General features: G+C 44.6%; 1 long non-coding RNA gene and 4 other non-coding genes across 5 annotated transcripts; 3 read left to right on the top strand and 2 right to left on the bottom strand.

Annotated features, from left to right (window-relative positions):
* The first annotated feature begins 221 nt into the window (after positions 1 to 221).
* TRNAR-UCU (transfer RNA arginine (anticodon UCU)) lies at positions 222 to 308 on the top strand. Its single transcript is given in 2 exon segments — positions 222 to 258; positions 273 to 308. It is a non-coding gene; the product is annotated as a tRNA-Arg (tRNA).
* Positions 309 to 6,561: 6,253 nt separating this feature from the next.
* TRNAR-UCU (transfer RNA arginine (anticodon UCU)) lies at positions 6,562 to 6,648 on the top strand. Its single transcript is given in 2 exon segments — positions 6,562 to 6,598; positions 6,613 to 6,648. It is a non-coding gene; the product is annotated as a tRNA-Arg (tRNA).
* Positions 6,649 to 9,029: 2,381 nt separating this feature from the next.
* Positions 9,030 to 11,835, bottom strand: LOC144893335 (uncharacterized). Its single transcript, XR_013624399.1, has 3 exons — positions 11,700 to 11,835; positions 11,212 to 11,347; positions 9,030 to 10,471 (listed from the first exon to the last, which is right to left on the bottom strand). It is a non-coding gene; the product is annotated as an uncharacterized LOC144893335 (long non-coding RNA).
* Positions 11,473 to 11,558, bottom strand: TRNAR-UCU (transfer RNA arginine (anticodon UCU)). The gene is given in 2 exon segments: positions 11,473 to 11,508; positions 11,522 to 11,558. It is a non-coding gene; the product is annotated as a tRNA-Arg (tRNA).
* A 355-nt stretch (positions 11,836 to 12,190) lies between the features above and the next one.
* On the top strand, positions 12,191 to 12,275 carry TRNAR-UCU (transfer RNA arginine (anticodon UCU)). The gene is given in 2 exon segments: positions 12,191 to 12,227; positions 12,240 to 12,275. It is a non-coding gene; the product is annotated as a tRNA-Arg (tRNA).
* The last annotated feature ends 559 nt before the right edge of the window (positions 12,276 to 12,834 follow it).

Below are 12,834 nucleotides of genomic sequence, written 5' to 3'. Positions count from 1 at the left end.
ATCTGGGAATTCTCGGCGGATATAAACCACCTGGTAGCGTTCAATGATCGGGACAAGGTGGTAAATCCAACACCTGCGCCCGAATCCCCACGAACAGTAACAGGGAATTTAGTAAGTGATTCATTAATTAACAAACGTACCGAGGGGGCGGGACAAGGTTGGGGGTGTTGAAACCAGAAAATTTCGTTCGAGAATCAGAAAGGTGAGAAGGTGAGCCGAGTGGCTCCGTGGCGCAATGGATAGCGCATTGGACTTCTAGTAGAAATTCAGCAATTCAAAGGTTGTGGGTTCGAGTCCCGCCGGAGTCCTTATTTTTTTTAAACCAATTTTCGGAACCTATTCAAATCGGTACCTGCAAGTGTCTGGTGCTCTGAAGGGAACACACGGTGCTAAGTCGTGTTATTTATTTATTAAACAGACTCGGAGTTGTTTTGGTTGGAGCGTTCGCTCTCAACTTTGAGTCTGGAATGTTGGTGGTTCAAATCCAGAGGGCTCTTCCCAAAGACCCAAAAATGGTAAATGATGATGTTACCTTCCTTGATTGACGCTCAGCATTGAAAAAGGGAAGAGCACGGACCATCAACCATAGGTTGGCAACCAATGCGCAGTCTATATGGACCTCACAGCCCCTCTACCTTGCGTTGAAAATCCTTCTTCGGGAACACGTGTTATACTTACGGTAATTCACGGACCTGTGCGTGTTTGTGCGTGTTTGTGTGTGTGTGTGTGTTTGTTTGTTTGTGTGTGTGGTGGTGGTGGTGTGTGTATGTTTGTTTGTGTGTGTGGTGGTGGTGTTTGTGTCTGTTTGTTTGTGTGTGTGTGTTTGTTTGTGTGTGTGAGGTGGTGTGTTTTTTTTGTGTGTTTGTGTCTGTTTGTGTGTGTGTTTGTGTCGGTTTGTGTGTGTTTGTTTGTTTGTGTGTGTGTGTGTGTTTGTGTGTGTGTGTGTGTGTGTGTGTGTGTGTTTGTGTCTGTTTGTGTGTGTGTGTGTGTGTGTGTGTGATTGTGACTGTTTGTTTGTGTGTGTGTATGTTTGTGTGTGTGTATGTTTGTGTGTGCGTGTGTGTGTTTGTATCAATGTAGGAATATTTTCTCTGAGGAAACATACATTCACGCACGAACAAACATACACACACACAAACATACAAACACACACACACACAAACATGCACACACACAAACATACACACACAAACACACACACACAAACAAACAGACACATACACACACACCTTGGGAAAAATATTCGAACATTGATACAAACACACACACATGCCCACACAACCCCTCTTGGGGAAAATATTCCAACATTCATACACACACAAACAACCCCCATCAGGGAAAATATTCCAAGCTTGATACACACACTATCCTCATCAGGGAAAATATTCCAACATTGACACACACATTATCCTCATCAGGGAAAATATTCCAACATTGATACACACACACAATGCCCCTCAAGGAAAATATTCCAACATTGATACACACAAACCCCCATCAGGGAAAATATTCCAACATTGATACACACACACAACGCCCCTCAAGGAAAATATTCCAACATTGAAACACCTACTATCCTCATCAGGGAAAATATTCCAACATTGATACACACAAACCCCCATCAGGGAAAATATTACAACATTGATACACACAAACCCCCATCAGGGAAAATATTCCAACATTGACACACACACTATCCTCATCAGGGCAAATATTCCAACATTGATAAACACAAACCCCCATCAGGGAAAATATTCCAACATTGATACACACACACAACGCCCCTCAAGGAAAATATTCCAACATTGATACACCTACTATCCTCATCAGGGAAAATATTCCAACATTGATACACACAAACCCCCATCAGGGAAAATATTCCAACATTGATACACACAATGCCCCTCAGGGAAAATATTCCAACATTGATACACACAAACCCCCCAAAGGGAAAATATTCCAACATTGATACACAAACAACCCCCCCCCTCAGGGAAAATATTCTAACATTGATACGCACAAACAACCGCCCTCTCCGGGAAAATATTGCAACATTGATGCACACACAACCAACCTCAGGGAAAATATTCCAACATTGCAACACACAAACAACCCCGCCTCAGGGAGAATATTCCAACATTGATACACATACAACCCCCCTCAGGGAAAATATTCCAACATTGATACACACACAACCCCCCTCAGGGAAAATATTCCAACATTGATACTCACACAACCCCTCCTCAGGGAAAATATTCCAACATTGACACACACAAATAACCCTGCCTCAGGGAAATATTCCAACATTGATACACACACAACCCCCCTCAGGGAAAATATTCCAACATTGACACACACACAACCCCCCTCAGGGAAAATATTCCAACCATGACACACATATAACCCCCTCAGGGAAAATATTCCAACATTGATACACACATATAAAACCCCTCAGGGAAAATATTCCAACATTGATACACACACAACCCCCCTCAGGGAAAATATTCCAACATTGATACACACACAACCCCCCTCAGGGAAAATATTCCAACATTGACACACACACAACCCCCCTCAGGGAAAATATTCCAACCATGACACACATATAACCCCCTCAGGGAAAATATTCCAACATTGATACACACATATAAAACCCCTCAGGGAAAATATTCCAACATTGATACACACACAACCCCCCCTCAGGGAAAATATTCCAACCGTGACACACATATAACCCCCCTCAGGGAAAATATTCCAACATTGATACACACATATAAAACCCCTCAGGGAAAATATTCCAACATTGATACACACACAACCCGCCCTCAGGGAAAATATTCCAACCATGACACACATATAACCCCCTCAGGGAAAATATTCCAACATTGATACACACATATAAAACCCCTCAGGGAAAATATTCCAACATTGATACACACACAACCCCCCCTCAGGGAAAATATTCCAACCGTGACACACATATAACCCCCCTCAGGGAAAATATTCCAACATTGATACACACATATAAAACCCCTCAGGGAAAATATTCCAACATTGATACACACACAACCCGCCCTCAGGGAAAATATTCCAACTGTGACACACATATAACCCCCCTCAGGGAAAATATTCCAACATTGATACACACATATAAAACCCCTCAGGGAAAATATTCCAACATTGATACACACATATAACGCCCCTCAGGGAAAATATTCTAACATTGATACACACAAACAACCCCCCCTCAGGGAAAATATTCCAACATTGATACACATATATAACGCCCCTCAGGGAAAATATTCAAACATTGACACACACACACAACCCCTCCTCAGGGAAAATATTCCAACATTGATACACACAAGCAACCCCCCTCAGAGAAAATATTCCAACATTGATACACACATGTAATGCCCCTCAGGGAAAATATTCCAACATTGACACACACACACAACCCACCTCAAGGAAAATATTTCAACATTGACACACACACAACCCACCTCAGGGAAAATATTCCAACATTGATACACACACAACCCACCTCAGGGAAAATATTCCAACATTGACACACACACAACCCCCCTCAGGGAAAATATTCCAACATTGACACACACACAACCCCTCTCAGGGAAAATATTCCAACATTGACACACACACAACCCCTCTCAGGGAAAATATTCCAACATTGACACACACACAACCCCTCTCAGGGAAAATATTCCAACATTGACACACACACAACCCACCTCAGAGAAAATATTCCAACATTGATACACACACAACCCCCCCTCAGGGAAAATATTCCAACATTGACACACACAACCCCCCTTAGGGAAAATATTCCAACATTGACACACACACAACCCCCCCTCAGGGAAAATATTCCAACATTGACACACACACAACCCCCATCAGGGAAAATATTCCAACATTGATACACACACAACCCCCCCTCAGGGAAAATATTCCAACATTGACACACACACACAACCCCCCTCAGGGGAAATATTCAAACATTCATACACACACAACCCCCCTGAGGGAAAATATTCCAACATTGTCACATACACAACCCCCCCTCAGGGAAAATATTCAAACATTCATACACACACAACCCCCATCAGGGAAAATATTCCAACATTGATACACACAACCCCCCCTCACGGAAAATATTCCAACATTGATACACACACAACCCCCCCTCAGGGAAAATATTCCAATATTGACACACACACAACCCCCCCTCAGGGAAAATATTCAAACATTCATACACACACACAACCCCCATCAGGGAAAATATTCCAACATTGATACACACACAACCCCCCCCCCCTCAGGGAAAATATTCCAACATTGATACACACACAACCCCCCCTCAGGGAAAATATTCCAACATTGACACACACACAACCCCCCCCCCCCACCCCCTCAGGGAAAATATTCCAACATTGACACACACACAACCCCCCTGAGGGAAAATATTCCAACATTCACACACATATAACGCCCCTCAGGTAAAATATTTCAACATTGATACACAAACAACCCCCCAAGGGGAAAATATTCCAACATTGATACACACAAACCACCCCCCGAAGGGAAAATATTCCAACATTGATACACACAAACAATCCCCCGCCCCACCCCCCCCCCGAAGGGAAAATATTCCAACATTCACACACACACAACCCCCCCCCCCACCCCCCCCAAAGGGAAAATATTCCAACATTGATACACACAAACAACCCCCCAGAAGGGAAAATATTCCAACATTCACACACACATAATGCCCCTCAGGGAAAATATTCCAACATTGACACACACACAACCCCCATCAGGGAAAGTATTCCAACATTGATACACACATACATGCACACACACTATGTACACACACATAAGCACACACATAAACACACACACACATATACACATACATGCACACACACTATGTATACACACACACATAAACACACACACACACACACACACACAAACACGCACACACACCATGTACACACACACATAAACACACACACACACACACACATACATACATGCACACACACCATGTACAAACACACATAAACACACACACACACACACACACACACAAACATGCACACACCATGTACACACACACATAAACACACACACACATGCATACACGCACACACACCATGTACACACACACATAAACACACACACACATGCATACACGCACACACACCATGCACACACACACATATGCATACATGCACACACACCATGTACACACACACATAAACACACACACACACACACAAACAAACACGCACATGCATACACGCACACACACCATGTACAAACACACATAAACACACACACACACACACACACACACAAACATGCACACACCATGTACACACACACATAAACACACACACACATGCATACACGCACACACACACCATGTACACACACACATAAACACACACACACATGCATACACGCACACACACACATAAACACACACACATGCATACACGCACACACACCATGTACACACACACATAAACACACACACACACACCATGTACACACACACACACACAAACAAACACGCACACACACCATGCACACACACATAAACACACACATAAACACACACACACACATACATACATACATACATACATACATACACGCACACACACCATGTACACACACACATAAACACAACCACAACAATAGACATGGAGTTTTAAAGATAACCCCACGATATTTGAAGCTGAAGGTCAAGTCATTCACATTCTGCAATACATTTGAATTCCTTCGTCTCTCCAGCATTGACAAATGTGACGTCACACATACCAAATAAGGTGCAATGAGTATTTTTGGTAGACAGGATGTCGGACAGGTACCGCCCAACTATAAACTGCCGTATCTCCGCCCAACTATAAACTGCCGTCCTGGTGTTTCACAGATCCGGTGATTCATCAATGTCCGAGCCGTCCCTCGGATGGACGTTAAACCAGGTGTCCCATCCACCTGCATTCATTGGTGGAGATTAAAGTGCGCTTTGGCGAAGAGTAGTCGAGCTGGCGTTGATACTCTGGCCAAGTTACAAATTCCTGCACTGACTTCCATTGGGAAAGCAATGGGAATTCCTTCATCCATACAAAATCGAGGCAAATGGGAGAGTGAAGTGATGGAAGGTAAAGCAGTACAACAAAGTCGGCCATATTTGGACAAAACGAGTAAGGGATGAATGACAAGAAGAGGGAAAGATGAGGAGGGGACAGGTAAGAGGATTCTGCACAATGTACACCTGCGGATTATTAAACTGATCTGGGAATTCTCGGCGGGTATAAACCACCTGGAAGGGTTCCATGATCGGGACAAGGTGGTAAATCCAACACCTGCGCCCGAATCCCCACGAACAGTAACAGGAAATTTCGTAAGGAATTAATTAATTAACAAACGTCCCGAGGGGGCGGGACAAGGTGTGAGGTGAAAATCAGAAATTTTATTTGGAGAGTCAGAAAGGTGAGGAGGTGGAGGTAAGGCAATGATACGAGTGGCTCCGTGGCGCAATGGATAGCGCATTGGACTTCTAGTGGGAATTCAGCAATTCAAAGGTTGTGGGTTCGAGTCCCGCCGGAGTCCTTAGTTTTTTTTTTAACCAAACTTCGGAACTTCTCAAATCGGTACCTGCAAGTGTCTGGTGCTCTGATGGGAACACGCGGTGCTGAGTCGTGTTATTTATTTATTAAACAGACTCGGAGTTGTTTTGGTTGGAGCTTTCGCTCTCAACTTTGAGTCTGGAATGTTGGTGGTTCAAATCCGGAGGAGTCTTACCAAAGACCCAAAAATGGTAAATGATGCTGTTGCATTCCTTGATTGACGCTCAGCATTGAAAAAGGGAAGAGCACGGACCATCAACCATAGGTTGGCAACCAATGCGCAGTCTATATGGACCTCACAGCCCCTCCTCCTTGCGTTGAAAATCCTTCTTCGGGAACTCGTGTTATACTTACGGTAATTCACGGACCGGTGCGTGTTTCTGTGTTTGTTTGTCTCTGTTTGTTTGTGTGTGTTTGTTTGTTTGTTTGTGTGTGGTGGTGTGTGTGTGTTTGTTTTTGTGTGTGTGTGTTTGTGTGCGCATGCATGCGTGCCACCACCACCGGTCTTCATCCTTCTCCGATCCCCCTTCCACTCAGGTTGAACGGGGATAGCAACATGCGACGAGTGACGTCGTGGCACAATGGATAGAAAATTGGACCTCCAGTGGATACAGTCGTTTTGAAGGTTGCGTGGTCAATTGACGCCGGAATCGTGATTTTTTTTTTTTTTTACCAGTCTTTGGAATTTGCTCAAATCGAGACTTCAATGGCGGGTGCTCTGCGGTGTGTTTTTACCCTGCGCTCGCGAAGCGAATACAGGGTTAAGCGATCGGTTCAGTGCGTACTGAACGTCTGCATTTTTAAAATTAATTTTCTCGGAAACCGTTCGTCCGATTGGCACGAAATTTTCACCATAGGAGTACCTCCACCTGTACAATTGTTTCATCTATAAGTATGACGTCATAGGTCACGTGGTACGGACACTATCTTGGAAAAACTTTGCATCCCTGTATCTCCAAAACCGCTGAATGGAAAAAATTGAAACATGGCTCATTGTCCCACGGGGAATAAGATATTGCAACGAATTTGGAAAGTGTAAAGAATGTGAGAACTGGTTTGCTGTGTTTTAACTGACCCTCGTAGAGTAAATAAGGTCGAAGGACGTCCCCCTAGTTAATTCCATGAAACTTACACACAGGCCACGATATATCTTTTTAAATAGCTTATTTCCTTATTCTATGTAGGCTAAATATGTGTTTCCCACTAGATTGACTCTGCATTGCATCGAACGAAATAAGCGTAGGCCCCTTTCAATTTCCCCAATCATCTCCGCTCTCCAAAGTTCCTTTCAAAAGCGGTGCGAGTGGTGTTCAATCCCGCAAGCCGCCATTGCCCATGTGCTAATCTCGGAGAAGAGGGGGGTAGGAGCCGCCAACTCACGGGCGTGGCACGTCGTCATGATCAAAGGGGGAATCGGACAGCCCTAACAGCCAACCAGCACCGCGGTGAGCGACCCGGTAGGCGTGCCCTCGCAGCCGGCGGCTTGATTCCGACCCGAGTAATAAAAGCGACTGGAAGGGACTGCTTCGGCAGATGAGATGAGATGAGATGAGAGATGAGCTGTGAGATGAGAGATGAGAGACGCTCCAAAAAGGAGAGGTACTTGGAGATGAAACAAGCTTTGGAGAGACGCGCTGAGAGGAGGGAGACGGCTCCACCAGAAGGAGAAGAGCAGGTGTGACCGAGCCAGCGCGTGACGTCCACAGCATCAGCAGCGTCGACGCGACCGAGGGTTTTCCCGCCAAAAACGCGAAGAGTGGGAGCTGCTACCTCCAGCCCTGCCGGTTGCAGGGACCTGACCCTGCCTCCCTCTCCAGCAACCCACCTCCGCCATTCCTGCCTGCAATTTCCCCCGTGTAAGTGTGAACGTCGTCTGTCTTAATCGTTGTCCTGGGGTTAAGTAAACTGCATAGATAAGCTAACGATTCACTGTGTGACTGCTTCTTCCATCCATTGCTTGTAAATAACTTTGATCGCTCCTTCTTTTTGCTTGTGTGTATAATAAATCCTGTTATTCCTCCGAACTCTGTCTTCTTCTCTCTTCCTTCTCTTTCGGTCGCTTTAGAGGTTTCCATATTGAATATCTGTGGCGCGATTTGGTCAACGTTGGGGGAGTCGGGCTAATCGGGGATCCTGTAACGGTCGCGGTTGACCATCCGCTCGGCCCAAAGTAACATCTTGTCCGCGACCCGTAACAATATGTTAATGATAATGTCATCGGTTTCTTCATTATGACGTTATAATTCGGCAAGTATAACGCTTGAGCCGATCAGTATAAATTTTTTGTACTCTGCAACTGTTGGTCCGATGGACCCAAATTATTTACCGCAGGAGCGCCTCCTTTTTTTCGAATTTCTTCTTTTTGTAGAATTTTTTACTGATAATTATGACGTCATCGTTCACGTGGTACAGACACAATCTTGGAAAAACCAAAAAACGTTGCACCACGATATCTCCAAAACCGCTCCATGGAAAAAATTGAAACGTGGCTCATTTTAAATGACTCCATGTGGGGAATGAGTGGTGTTCACGATGACGTCATTGGTGCATTAATTATGACGTCATAATTGGACAGGGACAACGCTTTGTCTGATCAGTTTGAAATTTATTGAGCGTGATCTACGCAACAATTATATTAGAGAATCTAAATTTATGATGTCATCGCTCACGTGGTCTCGCAGCCATATTGGATCAAAGGAAAAAACATTCAAAAACGGAAGAATTGGCTCGCAACAAGTTGACTGCACGGAGTAAGTATTCTATGAATACCATCTATAGTTGTGTGTGTGTGTTTGTTTGTTTGTCACACTACTCTTCTTACACTTCTGGCCCGATTACATCCAGACTTGCTATGTAGGATCAGCATAACCCCAAGTTGTGCATAGAAGTGTTTTTTCTTTGCTCGTGGTCTTGGGGTGTAGGAGGTGGAAGGAGGGGGGTTGGGTGGTCATCAATCCTCTATGTTAACATGTTTTGTGTAGCGCCGCCTCCAGGTGGGAGAGTGTATTACAAATTCCCACGCTTTGCATTACAGTAGACCTGCAGTATTCTTGTCCCCACGTTTTCCAGTGCATTGAAATGTTTGGAATTACAAGCAGTATTTGCTTCATGCACAAAACCTGGGTTTTTCTTTATAGGGAGCGATTTAGGCAGCTGTTAGTTGCCCATGCACCGCCCAAATAAAGATGTGTCAGAGGAACATGTTGCATGGTTGGGACAAGATACACTGAGAGCTGGTCAGAGTTTAATCATAAACTCGCACCCGAAATGTTTGATGCTCCTATTCATGTTACATTACCTTGACATCCAACAAAACCCATTTATTGAGTTCAGCATTTCCAGCATTTGGAAGTGGCAAACCCAAAAGGCCCTTAAAACCCTTTTTCAGAAATATTATTTTATGACATCTACATTGGATACTATGCAAGACATGTCCCCTACCAAGTTTCAGTTCATTATTTTAAAGGACAAGGGGGAAAAGTACGGAAAATTTCACACCAGTAAACACATCCCTCCATTTGGGCGGTGTATAATGTCGCGTTCAGTACTGAAATAAAAACCAAGAAAAATCCGATGTAAATGAAGCAAAAACATGCGTTTGGCTTACGTGCATGTGTAATACATCGTGGTTTACATACCAGTGATCATTCCAATTGCTTTTGTCGCAATTGACTAACACCCTGGGCCTGCCAATCTGTGCTGCTTCATTTTGGGGTGTAGTCAAACCAGCTGTCCAGCCAATGGGTGTAAAGCAGTAGGGTGGAGTCAGGGCAGCTGAAAACTGACCCATGTGTATGTGATATTTTCTAAGTTCAAAAGGGGCATAACTCAGTGAAAAATTGGCAAAACACCCCAAAACTCAAACTTGTTATGTAACTTATCATAGTAAAGCCATGCACCAAGTTTCAGTTGAATTTGTTAAAGGGTATGGGAAAAAAATGCAGAAAACCGCAGGTGGGACAGAAGGACGGACAGCCGGATGGAAGGTCGGGTGAAATAGGACGGACGGAAAGATGGACAGAAAAGGAGGAAGGACGGACAGACGGATGGAAGGTCGGGTGAAATAGGATGGACGGAAAGATGGACAGAAAAGGAGGAAGGACGGACAGCCGGATGGAAGGTCGGGTGAAATAGAACGGACGGAAAGATGGACAGAAGAGGAGGAAGGACGGACAGCCGGATGGAAGGTCGGGTGAAATAGGATGGACGGAAAGATGGACAGAAAAGGAGGAAGGACGGACAGGGATGGAAGGTCGGGTGAAATAGGACGGACGGAAAGATGGACAGAAGAGGAGGAAGGACGGACAGCCGGATGGAAGGTCGGGTGAAATAGGACGGACGGAAAGATGGACAGAAGAGGAGGAAGGACGGACAGCCGGATGGAAGGTCGGGTGAAATAGGACAGACGCAAACTTATAGTCCCCGCCGAGTTGGAGATTAAAGAGGGAGCGAAGAGGGGAAGAGGAGGGTGAAAACAAGCACAGAGCATACGGCGTGGGGAATGCGTGAAAGATTCCACCATATTGAAATAAATAACAAGTTATACCAGTTCCTTCTGAGAAGCCAGGACACGACAACCATCACGCCACCGAGGTTGGTGAATTATAAATAAACACCAAGTCCAAGTCTCCGTCCTGCGTGTACCAGAGCATCAGAGATTTGGTCGCCATTTGAGAAAAAGGCTGTTAAACCAAAAAAAAAAGACGAGAAAAAGGCTGTTAAACCAAAAAATAAAAAAAGAAGAGAAAAAGTATGTTAAACCAAAAATAAAAGACGAGAAAAGGGATTTTAAAACAAATAAAAAACACGACTCCGGCGGGACTCGAACCCGCAACCTTTGAATTGCTGCTTTCCACTAGAAGTCCAATGCGCTATCCATTGCGCCACGGAGCCACCGCTACGACCACATCATATAGTGACATCCTTGTTACAATGCTTTATATTTGCGTACATAATAAATAGACGGACTTAGTTACATTTCTTGCAAACCGCGGTCTCTCCGATTAATCGTCCCTTGCTGCTCCATTTGCGTACCTAATATGTAGACACATCCTTGTAACATGTTGACACCTCGCACACTAACTTTGACACCCTTGAGCTGTGCTGCCCCCATCAGATTCGCTCAGTGATGGCGATTAACACATCATAATCACGTCAGACCTATCACGCCAAAAAGGCAAAAGTGTCACAAAGTACGATTCCAAAATTATCCCTTCTACCTCGGTAAGCCTATGCTTATTTTAATAATGATTATCATTATTATTGTGATTTATCAGTGGGGTGACAATTGACAACACCGTCATGGACGCGTCGTCCCGCTAACATGGTGTTGTGTGTTTTATTCCACTTTCAATCAGCGTGCGGCGCCAGAGGTACCTCAGGAAGAAAATCCCCGTGAGCTCCTTTTTGCGCCTCCGGCTCGAAGTGGTGACAAACATGATTGAAATGAAATACAAAACGCAAAACACTGACAAGGAACGATAACAAGTCGTTATAAGAATATGGATGCGCTACACAATACGGGTGGCTCCGTGGCGCAATGGATAGCGCATTGGACTTCTAGTGGAAGCAGCAATTCAAAGGTTGCGGGTTCGAGTCCCGCCGGAGTCGCGCCCTTTTTTTTGTTTTTTTAAAACCATTCCGCACAATTTGCATTCGCGACATAAAGTGAGGGGGATTTGGGGTCAGAGACGCTTTTATTTTTTCTTGCCCTTGTTATCGTTTTATTCTTATATTTAAATCCCGCACGCGTTGCCATTAATACGTGAAGAGGATGCGGATAAGGTGAGCGCGCGCCACCCCCTGCCTGCGCGTGCTGTACGTATTCGGGGCCCTTCAGGCCTTCCTTCCCTCGCACGTGGTACAACGACCATAAAATAACAACAACCGCCCTCGTTCACGGAGGGAAAACAAACACCCACACAAACTTCCCCCACTCCCGCGCACAGACAATCCTTCCCACATTCCCTCCCGCATCAGGGATCACGTTAATTCTGATGGAAATAAAACTTTTCCTTCGTTTTTCTTTTCCCGGCTTCCAACCTGTGATTGCACAAATTTCCCGGTCTGCATTGATTTCCCTTAAATTTTCAAATTAGTAAATTTTCAAGTTTTCAAATTGAACGCTGAACCGATTGTAATCAAATAATTCAAAGATTTTGACACAACG

This window comes from Myxine glutinosa, chromosome 8 (assembly GCF_964187855.1).
Source record: "Myxine glutinosa chromosome 8, kmMyxGlut1.1, whole genome shotgun sequence".
Lineage (NCBI taxonomy): Eukaryota > Metazoa > Chordata > Myxini > Myxiniformes > Myxinidae > Myxine > Myxine glutinosa.
Note: the sequence above shows the minus strand (reverse complement) of the source record. Positions and strands in the feature narration are given on the sequence as shown.